This window comes from Ranitomeya imitator, chromosome 1 (assembly GCF_032444005.1).
Source record: "Ranitomeya imitator isolate aRanImi1 chromosome 1, aRanImi1.pri, whole genome shotgun sequence".
In the NCBI taxonomy this organism is placed as follows: domain Eukaryota; kingdom Metazoa; phylum Chordata; class Amphibia; order Anura; family Dendrobatidae; genus Ranitomeya; species Ranitomeya imitator.
This window is the reverse complement of record NC_091282.1, coordinates 1,145,942,904-1,145,965,564: the sequence shown is the minus strand read 5'-3', so window position 1 is coordinate 1,145,965,564 and position 22,661 is coordinate 1,145,942,904. Positions and strand designations below refer to the sequence as shown.

General features: G+C 44.0%; 1 protein-coding gene across 3 annotated transcripts in view; it reads left to right on the top strand.

Annotated features, from left to right (window-relative positions):
* The first annotated feature begins 14,148 nt into the window (after nucleotides 1-14,148).
* FAM114A1 (family with sequence similarity 114 member A1) overlaps nucleotides 14,149-22,661 on the top strand; it is a 136,738-nt gene continuing 128,225 nt past the window's right edge. The window contains exons 1-2 of one of the 3 annotated variants that reach the window (XM_069744605.1): nucleotides 14,149-14,345; nucleotides 14,826-14,932. The gene's annotated coding sequence lies outside the window, so the exon portion shown is untranslated. Of the gene's footprint in view, nucleotides 14,346-14,825; nucleotides 14,933-19,575; nucleotides 19,741-22,661 lie in introns of those variants that run through there. The other 2 variants (XM_069744607.1, XM_069744604.1) reach the window with 2 other exon arrangements.

Below are 22,661 nucleotides of genomic sequence, written 5' to 3'. Positions count from 1 at the left end.
ATCTCAACGAGGCCTAAAGTGGGTCTTAGTAATGATATCTCTCCTCACATCATCTCGTGCATATTCTACAATGAGTGAGTTATTATCCTTATTACAGAAGCTGATCCATTATACACTTAGTACAATGATATATTATACAATCTGCTAGTGCATTATAGTGCATAATAGAACATTATGACAGGTTAATCTATCACTATTTTAATTGTTTTATTACAGTATCTGGGTGAGAAGAAAGAAAAAAAAAAGATGAACAGAATGAAAAAACAGGGGGCAAAAACCCAAAGTCCTGAAGGAGAAATGCATTACAGAGAGTGCAGTTCAAGGGAGACAAGGTTTGTTGCAGCTGCAATCAATATGCTGACATGAGAATTTCCATCAAAAGGATCTGGATTAACAGAGATGTCAGCGGAGAATATACGGTATGTGCAAATTGCATATTAACAATATTCTTTTAAAGTGCCACCATTAATAAAATATAGTTTAATTTTCTAGAAACTAGTAAAAAAGGTTAAACAACTTTTATTTATATATACAGTGGGGCAAAAAAGTATTTAGTCAGTCAGCAATAGTGCAAGTTCCACCACTTAAAAAGATGAGAGGCGTCTGTAATTTACATCAACTATGGGAGACAAACTGAGAAAAAAAAATCCAGAAAATCACATTGTCTGTTATTTTAACATTTTATTTGCATATTATGGTTGAAAATAAGTATTTGGTCAGAAACAAACAATCAAGATTTCTGGCTCTCACAGACCTGTAACTTCTTCTTTAAGAGTCTCCTCTTTCCTCCACTCATTACCTGTAGTAATGGCACCTGTTTAAACTTGTTATCAGTATAAAAAGACACCTGTGCACACCCTCAAACAGTCTGACTCCAAACTCCAGTATGGTGAAGACCAAAGAGCTGTCAAAGGACACCAGAAACAAAATTGTAGCCCTGCACCAGGCTGGGAAGACTGAATCTGCAATAGCCAACCAGCTTGGAGTGAAGAAATCAACAGTGGGAGCAATAATTAGAAAATGGAAGACATACAAGACCACTGATAATCTCCCTCGATCTGGGGCTCCACGCAAAATCCCACCCCGTGGGGTCAGAATGATCACAAGAACGGTGAGCAAAAATCCCAGAACCACGCGGGGGGACCTAGTGAATGAACTGCAGAGAGCTGGGACCAATGTAACAAGGCCTACCATAAGTAACACACTACGCCACCATGGACTCAGATCCTGCAGTGCCAGACGTGTCCCACTGCTTAAGCCAGTACATGTCCGGGCCCGTCTGAAGTTTGCTAGAGAGCATTTGGATGATCCAGAGGAGTTTTGGGAGAATGTCCTATGGTCTGATGAAACCAAACTGGAACGGTTTGGTAGAAACACAACTTGTTGTGTTTGGAGGAAAAAGAATACTGAGTTGCATCCATCAAACACCATACCTACTGTAAAGCATGGTGGTGGAAACATCATGCTTTGGGGCTGTTTCTCTGCAAAGGGGCCAGGACGACTGATCCGGGTACATGAAAGAATGAATGGGGCCATGTATCGTGAGATTTTGAGTGCAAACCTCCTTCCATCAGCAAGGGCATTGAAGATGAAACGTGGCTGGATCTTTCAACGAAGGAGTGGCTTCGTAAGAAGCATTTCAAGGTCCTGGAGTGGCCTAGCCAGTCTCCAGATCTCAACCCTATAGAAAACCTTTGGAGGGAGTTGAAAGTCCGTGTTGCCAAGCGAAAAGCCAAAAACATCACTGCTCTAGAGGAGATCTGCATGGAGGAATGGGCCAACATACCAACAACAGTGTGTGGCAACCTTGTGAAGACTTACAGAAAACGTTTGACCTCTGTCATTGCCAACAAAGGATATATTACAAAGTATTGAGATGAAATTTTGTTTCTGACCAAATACTTATTTTCCACCATAATATGCAAATAAAATGTTAAAAAAAACAGACAATGTGATTTTCTGGATTTTTTTTTCTCAGTTTGTCTCCCATAGTTGAGGTCTACCTATGATGTAAATTACAGACGCCTCTCATCTTTTTAAGTGGTGGAACTTGCACTATTGCTGACTGACTAAATACTTTTTTGCCCCACTGTATATGAATTTAAAAAATCAGTTGTGGAAAGAAGAATATTCATTCCAATTTTTAAAATATTAATGAAGAATGAAAGGGGGAGAAAATGCATGATAATAATGAATTTAAATTCAAAGGAAACACTTGATTCTTCAGCTTTTGTCTGTCAATGTGGAGCCACGGACAAGAGAAGCAGGAGAGGGAGCAAAGAAAAGGCCAGGGTTACACTAGCATATTGAATTCGATGCGAGAGCATCGGATGCGATATGCTAATGACCCTCGGCCCCTGCTCTGCTGCGAGCAGGAGCCGAGAGTCATGAGTCTGTGCTCCGAGCCTCTCGCAGAGAGCGGTTCAGAGCACAGCTGCGGAGGAGGCGGAGAAATTAATTTCTCCATCTCCTCCATTGCCGGGGTCCACGTTTAATGCACATCACTTGGATGATATCCGAGTGGTGTGCGCTGTCTCACTCGCACCCATAGGCTTATATGGGTGCGAGTGAGCCGACAGTCGGCCGAGTGTCCATGACAATTGCAGCATGCTGCGATTCTCTCGGACCGAGGAAAACGGCCGACAAAAAATCGGCTGTGAGATCTGCCCCTAGCTTAACATTGGTCCGAGTGCAATGCGATTTTTAACCCCTTCCCGACCTTTGACGCCACGTAGGCATCATGAAAGTCGGTGCCAATCCGACCTGTGACGCAAATCGGGTGAAAGGGTTAACTCCAATTAAACCCAATCTGCAGGGACAGGGGGAGTGGTACTTTAGCCCGGGGGGGTGGCTTCACCCCCCGTGGCTACGATCGCTCTGATTGGCTGTTGAAAGTGAAACTGCCAATCAGAGCGATTTGTAATATTTCACCTAAAAAACTGGTGAAATATTACAATCCAGCCATGGCCGATGCTGCAATATCATTGGCCATGGCTGGAAACACTGATGTGCTCCCCCCCACCGCCACCGATCTCCCCCCCAGTCCTCCGTTCTGTGGTCTGCTCCCCCGTCCTTCTGTCCGCTCCCCCCATGCTCCTATGCCACCACCCCATGCTCCGACGCCCCCCCCCCCGTGCCCCGATCTCCTCCCTCATACTTACCAAGGCTCCCGGTGTCCGTCCGTCTTCTCCATGGGCGCCGCCATCTTCCAAAATGGTGGGCGCATACGCAGTGCGCCCGCCGAATCTGCCGGCCGGCAGATTCGTTCCATGTACTTTTTGATCACTGTAATAAAACCTATCACAGTGATCAAAATAAAAAAAAGGAAATGAACCCCCCCTTTATCACCCCCATAGGTAGGAACAATAATAAAATTAAGAAAAAATATATATATATTTTCCACTACAGTTAGAACTAGGGTTAGGGTTAGGGTTAGGGAATGTTAACACTTATTCTGGTCCTCTGCGGATTTTTCCGCAGCGGTTTTTATAAATCCGCAGTGCAATACCACTGCGGATTTATCGTGGATTTACCGTGGTTTTTCTGCGGATTTCACTGCGGTTTTCTATTGGAGCAGTTGTAAAACCGCTGCAGAATCCGCAGAAAGAAGTGAAATGTGCGGAATGTAAACCGCTGCGTTTCCGCGCAGTTTTTTCCGCAGCATGTGCGCAGCGTTTTTGTAAACTCATGGGAAACTGCTGCGGACCCGCAGCGGCGGAAACGCTGTGGATCCGCAGCGTTTTCCGCATCGTGTGCACATACCCTTAGAATTAGGCTATGTGCACACGGTGCGGATTTGGCTGCGGATCCGCAGCGGATTGGCCGCTGTGGATTCGTAGCAGTTTTCCATCAGCTTTACAGTTCCATGAAAACCAAATTCGCTGTGTCCATGGTGCGGAAAATACAGCGCGGGAACGCTGTGTTGTATTTTCCGCAGCATGTCAATTCTTTGTGCAGATTCCGCAGCGTTTTACACCTGTTCCTCAATAGGAATCCGCACGTGAAATCTGCACAAAAAACACTGGAAATCCATGGTAAATCCGCAGGTAAAACGCAGTGCCTTTTACCTGTGGATTTTTCAAAAATGGTGCGGAAAAATCTCACACGAATCCGCAACGTGGGCACATAGCCTTAGGGTTAGGGTTGGAATTAGAGTTAGGGTTGGAATTAGGGCTAGGGTTGGAAATAGGGTTAAGATTAGGCTTGTGGTTAGGGTTGTGGTTTGGGGTGTGTTGGGGTTAGGGTTTGGTTTAGGGTTAGGATTATGGTTAGGGTTGGTATTAGGGTTAGGGGTGTGTTGGGGTTAGGGCTGTGGTTAGGGGTGTGTTGGGGTTAGGTTTGTGATTAGGGTTATGGCTAGAGTTGAGATTAGGGTTAGGGGTGTGTTGGGGTTAGTGTTGGAGATAGAATTGAGGGGTTTCCACTGTTTAGGCACATCAGGGGTCTCCAAACGCAACATGGCGCCACCATTCATTCCAGCCAATCTTGCGTTCAAAAAGTCAAATGGTGCTCCCTCCCTTCCGAGCCCCGACGTGCGCCAAAACAGTGGTTTACCCCCACATATGGGATACCAGCATACTCGGGACAAACTGGGCAATAACTATTGGGGTCCAATTTCTCCTGCTACCCTTGTGAAAATAAAAAACTGCTTGCTAAAACATCATTTTTGAGGAAAGAAAAATTTTTTTTTTTTCACGGCTCTGCGTTGTAAACTTCTGTGAAGCACTTGGGGGTTCAAAGTGCTCACCACATATCTATATAAGTTCCTTTGGGGGTCTAGTTTCCAAAATAGGGTCACTTGTGTTTTTTTTTACTGTTTAGGCACATCAGGGGCTCTGCAAATGCAACGTGACGCCCGCAGACCATTCCATCAAAGTCTGTATTTCAAAACGCCACTACTTCCATTCCGAGCCCTGACGTGTGCCCAGTCAGTGGTTTACCCCCAAATATGGGGTACCAGCATACTCAGTGCAAACTGGGAAACAACTATTGGGGTCCAATTTCTCCTGTTACCCTTGTGAAAATAAAAAATTGCTTGCTAAAACATCATTTTGAGGAAAGAAAAATTATTTTTTTATTTTCACGGCTCTGCGTTGTGAACTTCTGTGAAGCACTTGGGGGTTCAAAGTGCTCACCACATATCTATATAAGTTCCTTGGGGGGTCTAGTTTCCAAAATGGGGTCACTTGTGGGGGGTTTCTACTGTTTAGGCACATCAGGGGCTCTGCAAACGCAACATGACGCCCGAAGACCATTCCATCAAAGTCTGCATTTCAAAGCGTCACTACTTCCCTTCCGAGCCCCGACGTGTGCCCAAACAGTGGTTTACCTTCACATATGGGGTACCAGCATACTCAGTGCAAACTGGGCAACAACTATTAGGGTCCAATTCTCCTGTCACCCTTGTGAAAATAAAAAATTGCTTGCTAAATCATCATTTTGAGGAAAGAAAAATTATTTTTTTATTTTCACGGCTCTGCGTTGTAAACTTCTGTAAAGCACTTGGGGGTTCAAAGTGCTCACCACATATCTAGATAAGTTCCTTAGGGGGTCTAGTTTTCAAAATGGGGTCACTTGTGGGGGGTTTCTACTGTTTAGGCACATCAGTGGCTCTGCAAACGTATCATGATGCCCGCAGACCATTCCATCAAAGTCTGCATTCCAAAACGTCACTACTTCCCTTCTGAGCCCCGACGTGTGCCCAAACAGTGGTTCCCCCCCACATATGGGGTATCAGCGTACTCAGGACAAACTGGACAACAACTTTTGGTATCCAATTTATCCTGTTACTCTTGTGAAAATAAAAAATTGCGGGCTAAAAAATAATTTTTGAGGAAAGAAAAATGATTTTTTATTTTCACGGCTCTGCGTTATAAACTTCTGTGAAGCACTTGGGGGTTTAAAGTGGTCACTGCACATCTAGGTTAATTCCATGGGAGGTCTAGTTTCCAAAATGGGGTCACATGTGGGGGAGCTCAAATGTTTAGGCACACAGGGGCTCTCCAAACGCGACATGGTGTCCCCATTCATTCCAGCCAATCTTGCGTTCAAAAAGTCAAATGGTGCTCCCTCCCTTCCGAGCCCCGACGTGCGCCAAAACAGTGGTTTACCCCCACATATGGGATACCAGCATAGTCGGGACAAACTGGGCAATAACTATTGGGGTCCAATTTCTCCTGCTACCCTTGTGAAAATAAAAAACTGCTTGCTAAAACATCATTTTTGAGGAAAGAAATTTTTTTTTTTTTTTTCACGGCTCTGCGTTGTAAACTTCTGTGAAGCACTTGGGGGTTCAAAGTGCTCACCACATATCTATATAAGTTCCTTTGGGGGTCTAGTTTCCAAAATAGGGTCACTTGTGTTTTTTTTTACTGTTTAGGCACATCAGGGGCTCTGCAAATGCAACGTGACGCCCGCAGACCATTCCATCAAAGTCTGTATTTCAAAACGCCACTACTTCCATTCCGAGCCCTGACGTGTGCCCAGTCAGTGGTTTACCCCCAAATATGGGGTACCAGCATACTCAGTGCAAACTGGGAAACAACTATTGGGGTCCAATTTCTCCTGTTACCCTTGTGAAAATAAAAAATTGCTTGCTAAAACATCATTTTGAGGAAAGAAAAATTATTTTTTTATTTTCACGGCTCTGCGTTGTAAACTTCTGTGAAGCACTTGGGGGTTCAAAGTGCTCACCACATATCTATATAAGTTCCTTGGGGGGTCTAGTTTCCAAAATGGGGTCACTTGTGGGGGGTTTTGTACTGTTTAGGCACATCAGGGGCTCTGCAAACGCAACATGACGCCCGAAGACCATTCCATCAAAGTCTGCATTTCAAAGCGTCACTACTTCCCTTCCGAGCCCCGACGTGTGCCCAAACAGTGGTTTACCCTCACATATGGGGTACCAGCATACTCAGTGCAAACTGGGCAACAACTATTAGGGTCCAATTTCTCCTGTCACCCTTGTGAAAATAAAAAATTGCTTGCTAAATCATCATTTTGAGGAAAGAAAAATTATTTTTTTATTTTCACGGCTCTGCGTTGTAAACTTCTGTAAAGCACTTGGGGGTTCAAAGTGCTCACCACATATCTAGATAAGTTCCTTAGGGGGTCTAGTTTTCAAAATGGGGTCACTTGTTGGGGGTTTCTACTGTTTAGGCACATCAGTGGCTCTGCAAACGTATCATGATGCCCGCAGACCATTCCATCAAAGTCTGCATTCCAAAACGTCACTACTTCCCTTCTGAGCCCCGACGTGTGCCCAAACAGTGGTTCCCCCCCACATATGGGGTATCAGCGTACTCAGGACAAACTGGACAACAACTTTTGGTATCCAATTTATCCTGTTACTCTTGTGAAAATAAAAAATTGCGGGCTAAAAAATAATTTTTGAGGAAAGAAAAATGATTTTTTATTTTCACGGCTCTGCGTTATAAACTTCTGTGAAGCACTTGGGGGTTTAAAGTGGTCACTGCACATCTAGGTTAATTCCATGGGAGGTCTAGTTTCCAAAATGGGGTCACATGTGGGGGAGCTCAAATGTTTAGGCACACAGGGGCTCTCCAAACGCGACATGGTGTCCGCTAACGATTGGAGCTAATTTTTCATTCAAAAAGTCAAATGGCGCTCTTTCCCTTCCAAGCCCGGCCGTGTGCCCAAACAGTGGTTTACCCCCACATGTGAGGTATCACTATACTCAGGAGAAATTGCCCAATAAATTTTAGGATCCATTTTATACCGTTGCCCATGTGGAAATGAACAAATTGAGGCCAAAATAAATTTTTTGTGAAAAAAAAGTACTTTTTCATTGTTACGGATCAATTTGTGAAGCACCTGGGGGTTCAACGTGCTCCCTATGCATCTAGATAAGTTCCTTGGGGGGGTCTAGTTTCCAAAATGGGGTCATATGTGGGGGAGCTCCAATGTTTAGGCACACAGGGGCTCTCCAAACGTGACATGGTGTTCGCTAACGATTGGAGCTAATTTTTCATTCAAAAAGTCAAATGGTGCTCCTTCCCTTCTGAGCCCTGCCGTGTGCCCAAACAGTGGTTTACCCCCACATGTGAGGTATCAGTGTACTCAGGAGAAATTGCCCAATAAATTTTAGGATCCATTTTATACCGTTGCCCATGTGGAAATGAACAAATTGAGGCCAAAATAAATTTTTTGTGAAAAAAAAGTACTTTTTCATTGTTACGGATCAATTTGTGAAGCACCTGGGGGTTCAACGTGCTCCCTATGCATCTAGATAAGTTCCTTGGGGGGGTCTAGTTTCCAAAATGGGGTCATATGTGGGGGAGCTCCAATGTTTAGGCACACAGGGGCTCTCCAAACGTGACATGGTGTTCGCTAGCGACTGGAGCTAATTTTTCATTCAAAAAGTCAAATGGCGCTCCTTCCCTTCTGAGCCCTGCCGTGTGCCCAAACAGTGGTTTACCCCCACATGTGAGGTATCAGTGTACTCAGGAGAAATTGCCCAATAAATTTTAGGATCCACCTTATCCTGTTGCCCATGTGGAAATGAACAAATTTAGGCTAAAAGAATTTTTTTGTGGAAAAAAAAGTACTTTTTCATTTTTACGGATCAATTTGTGAAGCACCTGGGGGTTCAAAGTGCTCACTATGCATCTAGATAAGTTCCTTGGGGGGTCTAGTTTCCAAAATGGGGTCACATGTGGGGGAGCTCCAATGTTTAGGCATACAGGGCTCTCCAAACGCGACATGGTGTCCGCTAACAATTGGAGCAAATTTTTCATTCAAAAGTCAAATGGCGCTCCTTCCCTTCCCAGCCTTGCCGTGTGCACAAACAGTGCTTTGTGACCACATATGAGGTATTGGTATACTCAGGAGAAATTGCCCAACACAGTTTAGGATCCATTTTATCCTGTTTCCCATGTGGAAATGAACAAATTGAGGCTAAAAGAAATTTTTTGTGAAAAAAAGTACTTTTTCATTTTTACGGATCAATTTGTGAAGCACCTGGGGGTTCAAAGTGCTCACTATGCATCTAGATAAGTTCCTTGGGGCGTCTAGTTTCCAAAATGGGGTCACTTGTGGGGGAGCTCCAATGTTTAGGCACACAAGGGCTCTCCAAACGCGACATGGTGTCCGCTAAAGATTGGAGCCAATTTTTCATTGAAAAAGTCAAATGGCGCTCCTTCCCTTCCGAGCCCTGTCGTGCGCCCAAACAGTAGTTCCCCCCCATTTGGGGTATCAGCGTAGTCAGGACAAATTGTACAATAACTTTTGGGGTCCAGTTTCTCTTTTTACCCTTGGGAAAATAAAAAAATTGTTGCAAAAAGATCATTTTTGTGACTAAAAAGTTAAATGTTCATTTTTTCCTTCCATGTTCCTTCTGCTGCTGTGAAGCACCTGAAGGGTTAATAAACTTCTTGAATGTGGTTTTGAGCACCTTGAGGGGTGCAGTTTTTAGAATGGTGTCACTTTTGGGTATTTTCAGCCATATAGACCCCTCAAACTGACTTCAAATGTGAGATGGTCCCTAAAAAAAATGGTTGTGTAAATTTTGCTGTAAAAATGAGAAATCGCTGGTCAACTTTTAACCCTTATAACTTCCTAGCAAAAAAAAATGTTGTTTCCAAAATTGCGCTGATGTAAAGTAGACATGTGGAAAATGTTATTTATTAACTATTTTGTGTCACACAACTCTCTCGTTTAACAGAATAAAAATTCAAAATTTGAAAATTGCGAAATTTTCAAAATTTTAGCCAAATTTCCTTTTTTTTCCACAAATAAATGCACAAATTATCAACCTAAATTTACCACTAACATGAAGCCCAATATGTCACGAAAAAACAGTCTCAGAACCGCTAGGATTCGTTGAAGCGTTCCTGAGTTCTTACCTCATAAAGGGACACTGGTCAGAATTGCAAAAAACGGCCAGGTCATTAAGGTCAAAATAGATTGGGTCATGAAGGGGTTAATCGCATTGCACTCATCCGTTTAAGTCGCCAGTGTGACCCTGGCCAAAGAGGATCGAATCCTGCCTCCATCAGAAGAGCGACACAGGGCACAACCATAGCCAGAGTGCCAGCACCAAACATCAGCACATCACCGTAAATAAAAAACACGGTGATTTTACAAAAGCCTTGGGTGATTTCATTTAGTGTATGCAATCCGAACGTGTTTAAGACTATAAATTTGATTCGTCAACCCTCATCTGCCACTGTGGAATATCCTTCTTATCATAATCCTTTCAGTAGTATTTAAATCCAACCGATGGTTAACACTGTGAGTCATGATCCCAAATTGTGGTGCAACCTATAATTTTATTTTTGACTAATTTTAACTATTTTTATAACGTTGCTCATACATTTTTAGTCCCATCCTCCTCCGAAAAATTACACCAGTTTTATAAATAACTATCCACAACTGATTTTTTAATACAATTTATTTTTAATAAATTATTCTTAATAAAATTTATATATATATATATATATATATTATATAAAGCTGAATGTGTGTGTGTATGTGTGTGTGTATGTATGTATGTCCGGGATTGGCATCTGCACCGTCGCAGCTACAGCCACAAAATTTTGCACAGTCACAAGTCTGGACCCTGAGAGCGTCATAGGCTATGTTGTGAGGTGAAATTTTAACCCCGTGCTTTCCAATTCACCAAACAATTTTGCCCCTATCTACATAATGGGGAAAAAATGAAAGGAAAAGTGTAGGAGGCAAATTGACAGCTGCCAGATGTGAACAAGGGGGACTTAAAGAATGAGAGCGATGGCGCCAAAGAGTATATACCGTACAGTTGCTAAGGTGGGGCCCCGACATGGGATACTCACCACACACGGGGATATGAACACACACACAAAATGCGCCACACACTACCATGTGCTTGAACTCATATTACCCTCAGCACACATTTCACCACAAATACACCAACCTCGCCACATAAAAGTCGAAACACAAAAGTCGCCACTCAAAACTCGCCACGCGCAGAACTCGCCACATGCAAAAACTAGGCTCTTGCAAAACTCGCCACAAGTGCAAAACTCACCTCATGGAAAACTCGCCACACGCAAAACTTGCACACGCGGAAAAATTGCCACATGCACAAAAGTTGCAACACATGCAAAAGTTGCCTCACACAAAACTTGCACATACTCAAAAGGCACCACACATAAAACTCGCCACGCGCAAAACTTGCTGCACACAACTTGCTACACTAACCTGTCACATGCAACTCGACACACAAAAAGTTGCTACACGCATGTTGCCACACAAAACTCATCTCACAAAAGTCGCTACATGCATGTCACCACACGCAACTCAACACACAGAACTTGACAAACGAAACTCGCCCTAAAACACACACAAGTCTGGTATTATCCTTCAAAAATAAAAATCTGATTAATAAGCAGACAAACTACAACAAATGTACCATATAGGAAATACGGCAGCTGTCAGTCACATGACCTGTCTATTATGTGTATGTGTGAGCTAATATATACTGCCAGGGGGAGGGCTTCCTGTTGGCTGGGGATTTATCAGGCTGCCAATTTAGCTTACAAATACTGAGGTAAAAATACTGAGCAAATAACGTGTGAACGAGGTTTAATACAGGAGGAGATGACACACAGGTATATACTATATACAGGGGAGATGACACACAGATATATACTATATACAGGAGAGATGACACACAGGTATATACTATATAGAGGAGGAGATGACATACAGGTACATATATATACAGGAGGAGATGACATACAGGTATATACTATATACAGGAGGAGATGACACACAGGTATATACTATATACAGGAGCAGATGACCTACAGGTATATACTATATACAGGAGGAGATGACATACAGGTATATGCTATATATAGAAGATGACATGCAGGTATATACTATATACAGGAGGAGATGACACACAGATATATACTATATACAGGGGAGATTACACACAGGTATATACTATATACAGGAGGAGATGACATACAGGTATATACTATATATAGAAGGAGATGACATTCAGGTATATACTATATATAGGGGAGATGACACACAGCAGGTATATACTATATACAGGGGAGATGACATACAGGTATATACTATATACAGGAGATGACATACAGATGTATACTATATATAAGGGAGATGACAAACATGTATATACTGAGGTGATGAGGTGAAAATGAGAGGTGTGAAGTGAAAATGAAAAGGTGTGAGTGCAAAATGAGAGGAGTGAGGAAAAATAGTGGAGTGATCAGAAAATGACAGATGTGAGGTTGAAATGACAAGTGTTAGGGGGGAATGAGAGGAGTGAGGGAGAAAATGAGAGGTGTGAGGGAGAAAATGAGAGATGTGAGGGGGAAAATGAAAGATGTGATTGGGAAAATGAGAGGCGTGATGGGAAAATAAGAGAAGTGAGGTGCTATAACTAACCACAGATATTTACTATGCCCAGGCAACGCCGGGCTCTTCAGCTAATATATATATATATATATATATATATATACATAAAAATTAACCCTTTTTACCAATTTCTAGAAAATTAAAATATATTTTATTAATGGTGGCACTTTAAAAGAATAAGCATTTTGCACTCTACCATCTGAAGCCACCAGTGAGGGTCTAGCTAAAAATCTTCGACTCCATCATCGCCCCAATCCTCCTGTATGGCAGTGAAGTCTGGGGTCCTCACACCTACCCAGACTGGTCAAAGTGGGATTCCAGTCCAACAGAAATATTCCACCTGGAATTCTGCAAGCACCTTCTCCAGGTCCATCGGAGCACCTCCAACAGTGCTTGTCGGGCCGAGCTGGGCAGATTCCCTCTACACCTAACAGTTCTAAAGAGGGCGCTGTCATTCCGGGCTCACCTGCATAGGAGCAATCCAAGCTCCCATCACCATAAAGCCCTGATACATGTAGGTGAAACAGAAAAACCAGAACCCTCAGAACAGCCCAGCCAAACCCTACCGGACCAGAACACCAATCACAACAACCTGACAGAGCTACAAGCCCAGGGAGGAAAGACTGTGCCAACACTGTGACCAGGAAGCCATAGAGGACGAAACCCACTTCCTGATACACTGCTCCAAATACTCAGCAGTGAGGGACACTCACTTCAGGAGACTCTCACATCTCTTCCCAGACTTCATCACCATGAAGGAGGAAGAGAAAACATATATCCTGCTGGGAGAAGAAGAGAGAGCGGTGGAGATAGCAGCGCGGTATGTGAGCGAATGTCATAGACTGCGAGAAAGAGAACTATGATGCCATGGACTATAGCCCCCACAATGGATCTGCCCCCATCCACCTCCCCTATGCCATGGTCTATAGCCCCCACAATGGATCTGCCCCCATCCACCTCCCCTATGCCATGGTCTATAGCCCCCACAATGGATCTGCCCCCATCCACCTCCCCTATGCCATGGTCTATAGCCCCCACAATGGATCTGCCCCCATCCACCTCCCCTATGCCATGGACTATAGCCCCCACCCTGGATCTGCCCCCATCCACCTCCCCTATGCCATGGTCTATAGCCCCCACAATGGATCTGCCCCCATCCACCTCCCCTATGCCATGGTCTATAGCCCCCACAATGGATCTGCCCCCATCCACCTCCCCTATGCCATGGTCTATAGCCCCCACAATGGATCTGCCCCCATCCACCTCCCCTATGCCATGGACTATAGCCCCCACCCTGGATCTGCCCCCATCCACCTTCCCTACAGCTCCTACCCAACATCCGCACAGTCCCTATCCCTATTGCCTTTATACACTTGCTTTGGCAAAACTGATGTGTATTTGGTCCTGCCAATAAAGCTTCTTTGAATCTTGAATCTTGAATCTGAATCTTTTGCACATATATTCTCCGCTGACATCTCTGTTAATCCAGATACTTTTGATGGAAATCATTGTGGCTGCAACAAACCTTGCCTCCCTTGAAATGAACTCTCTGTAATGCATTTCTCTTTTGGGACTTTGGGTTTTCGCCCCTTGTTTTTTCATTCTGTTCATCTTTTTTTTTTTTTTCTTCTTTTCCTTAACACTCAGATACTGTAATAAAACAATAAAAGTAATGATAGATTAACCAGGTGACTGTTATTTGAACTGTTTGTCTATTTACAGAATGGTGTAAACTGTATTGACATGTTCCTGTGGTGTTTCCTGATGAAGGAGTCTTGAACTCTGAAACGCGTAGAATAAGAAAGCCACATGTACTAATAATTCTGGAATTCTAGTGATTCAGCAGCGCAGAAATTTACCACAATTTTCCCAATCTGTATCTAACAGCCGGACCTTCCTGGACTTGTGGATCTGCTACAGCGAATCCTTTCAATGCTTCAACTCAGCTACATCTGGTGAGTGCAATCCTATGGATTAATCTTTTAACCTTCTCAGATAAGACACTATTTGCGCTCTTTCCTTCAACAGTTTTCATACCATCTATAGCTTTGGCATGGGAAAATTTATAAAGCCCCATGGCTTCCTTTGCCATCTATTGACACTCCGGTCTACCTCTCTGGTCCAGATGTCATCACTCTGCTGTCCAGAATCCCAGAGTGTCTATCAGCCATACTATCCTTCTTTTCATCACACTTCCTAAAACTTAATGCGGTCAAGGCTAAACTAATCATATTTCCTCCATCTCACCTAACTCCCCTACCAGACCTTTCCATCACATTAATTTATATTAAATTACACACTTCAGTGTGGATCCTATAAGTGTGTCCTAGAAATGTGAAGATTAATGTAGAATTAAAACCAGAAATATGTATACAGATTGTGCCCTACTACCTGCCACCATCGCACTCTAACCAGCATGTCTATTCTTCCTACAGGTATGTTCATCCACCCAGCTCTCCTGCCTTGTCTGTCTGTGAAGTGCATATAGTACATCATCCAACTTTCCACACAGACTCTTACCTCTGCTCCTAGAATTCACATGGTATGTCTTTCAACTAACCCCAGCTTACCCCAGTGTTATTTATGACATTGTTTACTCTGGCTTGATTATATGCTTCTGGTCCACATTTAATTCTCTGACCAAGATGAACAGAGACCACTCCTCTACTTCACACCTGAATGCACTTTGTAGCGCATATATTGCATAGCTCAAGTCTGCAAAGACTTTAGTCTGCAGTGTGGATCCTATAAGTGTGTCCTAGAAGTGTGAAGATTAATGTAGAATTAAAACCAGAATTGAACCCGAAGGGAACTGAAGGTAACTGGACACAGTCACTGTAAACAATGTTCCTTTTTTTTTACTTTCACCCTTATAATCCTTCACTTTCTGCTAACTCCCCTAATCCCTACTCCTAGTAAGGAACTGTTCATCTCTTCTTCAATCCTCCCCATCCATGTTACCTCCTCCTCAGAACTGTTCCTCAACATACAATCCTCTATCTCCAAGCACAGACAGCCACCTCATGCCCTCTCCTGCTCACACCTGCTAACACTTTCTCTGCTCCTTCTCACTGCTGGTGATATCTCTCCAATTCCTGGTCCTCCTCATCACATCCCCACAGTCAGTTCTAACTCCCATCCACGCTCCATCACAAATTTACGTAACCTCTCTAACCTTATACCCATTCGCCCAGTCCCCGCTTCGCCAGTCCCACTAACAGGAGCTCTGTGGAACGCTCGCTCTGTCCGCAACAAGCTTTCCTACATCCACAATCTTTTTGTTACTACCAAACTTTCCTTCCTCGCCATCAGCGAAACCTGGCTCACCCCCTCTGACACAGCTTCTCCTGCTGCACTTTCGTATGGTGGCTTCCACCTTTCTCACACACTCCGCCCCAGCAGCAAGAATGGTGGAGAAGTTGGTTTTCTTCTGTCAGATAACTGCTCCTTCACCCCAATCCCACTGCCACGCTCTGTTACCCTCCCTTCCTTTGATGTGCACTCTGTGCGCATCTACTCCCCCTCCAACTGGCTGTCATTTACCACCCCCCAGGGCCAGCTACCACATTCTTTGACCACTTTACCACCTGGCTACTTCATATCCTTTCTGCGGACATCCCCACTATCATCATGGGTGACTTCAACATCCCCATTGACACTTCCCTCTCAGCTGCCACTAAACTTCTATCTCTCACTTCCTCCTTCGGCCTCACTCAGTGGTCTTCTGCAGCCACTCACAAAGATGATCACACACTGAACCTCATCTTCACCAGCCTCTGCTCCCTATCTAACCTCTCTAACTCACCTCTTCCTTTCTGACCACAATCTACTTACATTCTCTTCCCTCTCCACTCCTTGTCTACAATCCCCACCCCGCAAACTTGTACACCCTTGCAGAAATCTTAAACACCTTCATCTACACTCACTCTCTGAATCCCTCCCCCCTCTCACAGACATAAGTTCCCTACACAATGTGGATGATGCTGCCGCTCTATATAACACCACAATAGCTGTAGCTTTGGAATCTCTTGCCCCTCTCACACATACCAAAGCTCGCAAAATCAACATACAGCCCTGGCACACCAGCTTGACCAAAGAACTGAGGCGAGCTTCCAGGGCTGCTGAGCGGAGATGTAAAAGATCCCACTCCAATGAGCACTTCATCGCATTCAAACAGTCCCTCACTACTTTCCAGACCACACTCGCCACAGCGAAACAAACCTACTTCTCATTGCTCATATCCTCCCTGTCTTACAACCCTAAACAGTTATTCAACACCTTCAATTCTCTCCTCCATCCCCCAGCACCTCCTCCCTCCCCACTTATCTCAGCTGAAGACTTTGCCTCAGTTTTCAAGCAGAAGATTGATAACATCAGAGACAGTTTTAGTCGACAACCCCAGAGCCCTTCCTCCCAACTGCCCAGCCCTCCACCTCCAAAACCAACTTCTCCACCATTACAGAAGATTGACTCACCACTCTACTCTCAAGATCGCATCTCACCACCTGTGCACTTGACCCGATCCCATCCCACTTCATCCCAAACCTTGCCACAGTCTTCATCCCAACCCTAACCCATCTCTTCAACCTATCACTAGCAACTGGTGTTTTCCCCTCAAGCTTTAAACATGTCTCAATCACACCTATCCTCAAAAAGCCCTCTCTTGACCCATCGTCTGCATCTAGCTATCGCCTTATATCACTTCTCCCCTATGCCTCAAAACTAGTGAAACAACATGTCCATCTTGAACTGTCCTCCCATCTCTCTTCCTGCTCCCTCTTTGACTGCTTACAATCTGCTTCCAGTCACACCACTCCACTGAAACTGCCCTAAGGTCACCAATGACCTATTAACCGCCAAGAGCAAGCGACACTACTCTGTCCTCCTCCTCCTGGACCTGTCCTCTGCCTTTGACACAGTGGACCATTCCCTATTACTACAGACCCTCTCATCCCTTGGCATCACAGACTTGGCCCTAGCCTGGATCTCGTCATAGCTAACAGACCGGACATTCAGCGTCTCCCACTCACACACCACCTCCTCACCTCACCCCCTATCTGTCGGAGTCCCACAAGGTACAGTCCTAGGGCCCCTGCTCTTCTCCATTTACACCTTTGGCCTGGGACAGCTCATAGAATCAGTTTTCAGTATAAGCTCTATGCTGATAACATGCAGAACTACATCTCTGGACCAGATATGACCACCCTACTAACCAGAATCCCTCAATGTCTGTCCGCTATTTCATCCTTCTTCTCCGCTAGATTTCTAAAACGTAACATGGACAAAACAGAATTCATCATCTTTCCCCCATCTCAAGCGACCCCCCAACAAACCTATCCATTACAGTAAATGGCTGCCCACTCTCCCCAGTCCCACAAGTTCGCTGCCTTGGGGTAATCCTTGACACTGATCTCTCCTTCAAACCGCATATCCAAGCCCTTTCCACTTCCTGCCGCCTTCAACTCAAAAATATTTCACGGATCCGTACATTCCTAAACCAAGAATCTGCAAAAACTCTAGTCAATGCCCTCATCATCTCCCGCCTCGACTACTATAACCTCCTGCTCTGTGGCCTCCCCTCTAACACTCTCGCACCCCTCCAATCTATTCTAAACTCTGCTGCCCGACTAATCCACCTGTCCCACCGCTATTCCCCGGCCTCTCCCCTCTGTCAATCCCTTCACTGGCTCCCCATTACAAAACCCTAACTATGACATACAAAGCCATCCACAACCTGTCTCCTCCATACATCTGTGACCTCGTCTCCCGGTACTTTCCTGCACGCAACCTCCGATCCTCACAAGATCTCCTTCTCTACTCCCCTCTTATCTCCTCTTCCCACAATCGTATACAAGATTTCTCTCACGTATCACCCCTACTCTGGAACTCTCTACCACAACATATGAGATTTCTTAATCTTCTCCTGACAAACAGACACTAAAAAAAATGGACATCACACAGATACAATTCAGATGGCATCAGTGCTGTCTGTTTTGGGGGTTTTGAGACACAGTGTCTTCAGATCAGACCACAGTAGGACATGTCTTGGTTTTTTCTTATGCAAACTATGGGTTTGAAAAACAAAAAAAGTGTTGTGAATAGTCCCATGGAGTCAGGGAAAAACACTGGCAGCACACACACAACAAGCATGGATGTCTGACTGTAGCCTAACAATAAGGGCTCACTCACACGAGCGTGTAACAGTATCACATAGCCCTCGGGCCAATGTTATTCTATGAGGCAGTGGAGATCTGCGATTTGCGAGAAAACAATAGCCACATGCTGTAAGTACATCTGATAATCGGATCCCATGCACTCATACACGTCTATAAGTGTGTGTGACACATCGGACTGCACTCGGATGTCATCAGAGAGCAGTACGATTACATTACATGTTAGTTGCATGCACTGGTCTTGTCCGCATGCTGTGATATTTTTTCCCACGTTAACCTGAGATCTAAGTGGAAAATCGTGCATGTGCAGCCTGTTGTACACATGAATGGCACACATACGGAAAACACGTTTATGTAAACATTTCAAGGATGCATCTCCTATATTGAATAAAATTTGGTGCATTTCCAGCCTTTTATTTAGCAGAAAGTCGCAGCTGCATCATTTTACTGTATATTTGTTGGGTTGCAGGAGCCACGTTGACATTTACGTAAAAAAAAAAAAATGTTAAGAGCGATGGAAAACAGAAGAAATTCCCCAATTATGCTGCAATTATCATAAAATAAAGGCTGCACATTTCAAAACCAGAAATATTTAAAAGCACATCAGCGCCCTCTGCTGGTCATAAGACTTTCAGATGACTTATGGACTAACCAACGCAGGAGAAAAGATGACGTGTGCGCCCTCTGGTGGTTACATGAATTACTGCTGCCTTCCTGACAAATCAGACATTGCAGGAAAGATTACAACAGCGCCCTCTGGAGGTCATAGGAATCACAGCTGGGCTTCCCGATAAACCAGACAGCAACGTCCAGAAGGAAACGTTATATCTGCGCCCTCTGGTGGTCACAGGAATTACATCATCCTTCCCGACAAAACAGAGAACATTGGAAAGCATACATCTGCGCCCTCTGGTGGACTTTCAGTATGCAGCACTCTTCCCAACAATCTATAATCTGTAAAAGCTGAAATATTCTAAATTCAGAAAACAAGTAAACCCCCCCCCCCCCCCCCCACAGAGAGACAGTAAGCAGCCGTGCACCGCCCACCCTGCTGTGCTGGGACATACATACACCGTGGGTGCAGTGTGCGGACATTGCCCCGCATGTGAGACCAGTGTACGTGGCAATGAGGGCGGAGTGAGCGCAGCACATCCCTGGAAGAAGGAAGAGCCGTGCGGTAAGGAGCTCACAGTCCCCGTTACTTGCACATAATCTGCAGCCAGCACGGTGCTGCCTTACTTCTATGTACATGTCGTGACATTAGTGCAGTACAATGTAGATATCGCGCCATGTCTTCAGTCATAGATGACAGAACTTACGGTTTCCATCAATATTGCAGCAGAATGTTCTGCTTTGTAGATATTGCCTGGGGCGGATGGGCACTGCGGTTTTCTTGGTCAATCCTGACTTGTTGCAATAGTTGATAAACTTGATTATTAAATCGGATCTCGCAGCAGTACACAAGCGCTGCCAGCAGGTGTCGCTGTAGCACTATGAATGCGCCTAATGGCTTCATACATTTGTGCAGTGAGGGCTGAGTGGCCTCAGAAACCGGATGATTTCTCTTCGGCTACAGTCCCACAATGAGGTTTTGGTGCGTTTGTGAGACTGCATATTTTCATCGCTTCAAACAAAGCAACTTCCTTTTTTTTTTTTTTTTTTGCTCATGTGCGGTGCGCGATCCAAATGCACAACGTGTCAATTTCTCTTTTTTTGATATAGGAAAGATATATATCTTGGTACCGTGTTCGCCAGTAGATAGAAAAATATTTAGAATTGAGAGTCCTCAGTGGTTGATTATAATGGCTAACTGAAAAGATGTCTATGCCTGATGAACGGACCCGAGTAGTCTTGAAGCTTGCAATTTGTTACCGTCTTTTAAGCGCTGCGGAATATGTTGAATATGTTGGCGCTATATAAATACAATTATTATTATTATTATTATTAAATAAAATTATTATTATCTTTTCAGTTAGCCATTAAAAGGTATCAAACCACTGAGGACTCTCAATTCTAAATATTTTTTTTAATTTCTCTTTTGTGTGCGGATTTTCCCCATAGACGTGTTTTAGATCTGGAAATTACGCAGGTAAAAAAGGCACACAAGTTTTTTTTTCATGCATTTCCGGGATGGAAAACCATGTAATCTGCACAAGTATGTCAATAATTAATACCAGGAAGCATCAAAAGCAAAGCCGCTTTATTTAATGGCTGACAGACTCAGAAGAGACAAAAAGCACAGCGTCAAAAATGTGATAAAATGAAGGTTATATTCATTTTGCAAGTAACACTTTAAATCGGTGCAGAGATGGGGCAGCGACAAAAACTGTCCAAAAGCTCATCGTGCGATCGTCGCCTTATTCATTTCAATGTTCATCTACTTTTCGGTTCATATGAGGGTTTTGTGTTTCTTTTTCCTTCACGTTCTCACATGGAGTGAACATTACAGTTTTCTTTGTCCAGAAAATCTGCTGTGTCTTAGGCTTTATTCACGTTTGCATTTTTGCTGCTTTTTTTTCTAATAGAAATTAAAAGCTGCATACCATAGTTGCAGCTAAAGCTGCGAGATCTCAGAAATCTCGTGCACACGCTTGTGTTTTTTGTCTTTTTTTCTTGATTTGAAATACTGCAGGGTTTTTTTGTATTTTTTTGCAGCGTTTTTAGGAATAAAACTAACTGCACTAAAGGGAACTGGTCATGAGAAAAAACGCTATTACCCCGCAGATATGGGGTTAATCTGCAGGTTAACAGTGGTCTGAACCCGCCCGGCGCCTGCAATTAGCCAAACACTGCAGCGAGAAAATGAACTTTATTCTCCCTGGCAGTGTTCGGGTTTTAGTCACATGGCGGCACTGGCACGGGGTCAGTCACCGCTCTGAGTATACACAGTGTCGGCTGTAGCTGAGCCCAGGCCCTGACTGACACTCGCTCTCTATTGAGGCCAGCTGTCAGCGAGGGCCCGTGGTGTGGTGACAGCCAACACTGTGTATACTCAGAGCCGTGAGTGACGCCGGCGCCGCCATGTGACTAAAATCCGAACGCTGCCGGGAGGAATAAAGTTCATTTTCTCTCCCAGCATTCGGCTAAGTCCCTGCGCCAGGCTCAATAGTAAGAATATTACCCCTCAGATTAACCCCATATCGGCAGGGTAATAGCGTTTGTTCTAAGCATGTACCATAGATAAATCACACAAAAAACCCACAGCAAAAACAAAAAAATTGACGAGAAGACTAAAAAACGAGCCTTTGAACCCAGAATTTTTATTGCTACGAGAGCATGTTTTGCCTGCTAAAACCAATGTTGTGAAAACACGTGTGAGCAACTGTCCAAGCAACATAGGAAAACTGAAGGAAAACTCCTGCCGCTGTGCATTGTAAGACACCACTGAACTGCATATTTTCTTTATATTTTTGTGCCTTTTTCTTTGTAGGATTCTATAGGGAGTCAGAAGACACACATGTAGAAATGTAGCCGCGTTCTTAAAGGGAATATATATAAGCTGGGTGATTAATCCAAGAAAATTATAATAGAAAGCTACTGGATAAGACTTAACCTTTATTAGGTATACGAATAAAAAATACGACCACTAAATATAACAAACATAAAGGACCGGGGGAGGGATAAACCCAGTGCTATAGTGAATCCTAACAACCACAGAAAAGGGAAAAAAAAGGGGGTATATAAAAACCAATACTTCTGGCAATACTATATGGTTGCTTTACCACAGCACACCGTGATGCATGTCACATAACTTAGGGTGTCCGGATAGGTGCATCAAAATATAGTAGGCTGTACCAAAGGATATTACGGTATGTGATCACCTGTATGATTGTCAACCTATATATCTGTTAATCAATACATATGACTTTTATGGTGGGTATTCACTATAGCCATCCACCCTATACTGTCACAGACTCCTCAACTTGTTAGGGTCCTGACAATGGTCATGTGTGCTTCTCACTACACCCTTTTAGCGTTCATAGGTTACTTTACTACAGATATAGATTGAGCAAGATTAGTCATAGATATATCTGCCCCATACCATTGTTATCCTCTGTACCACCGCCTTACAAAAAACATGTCATCAGAGGTTTATAG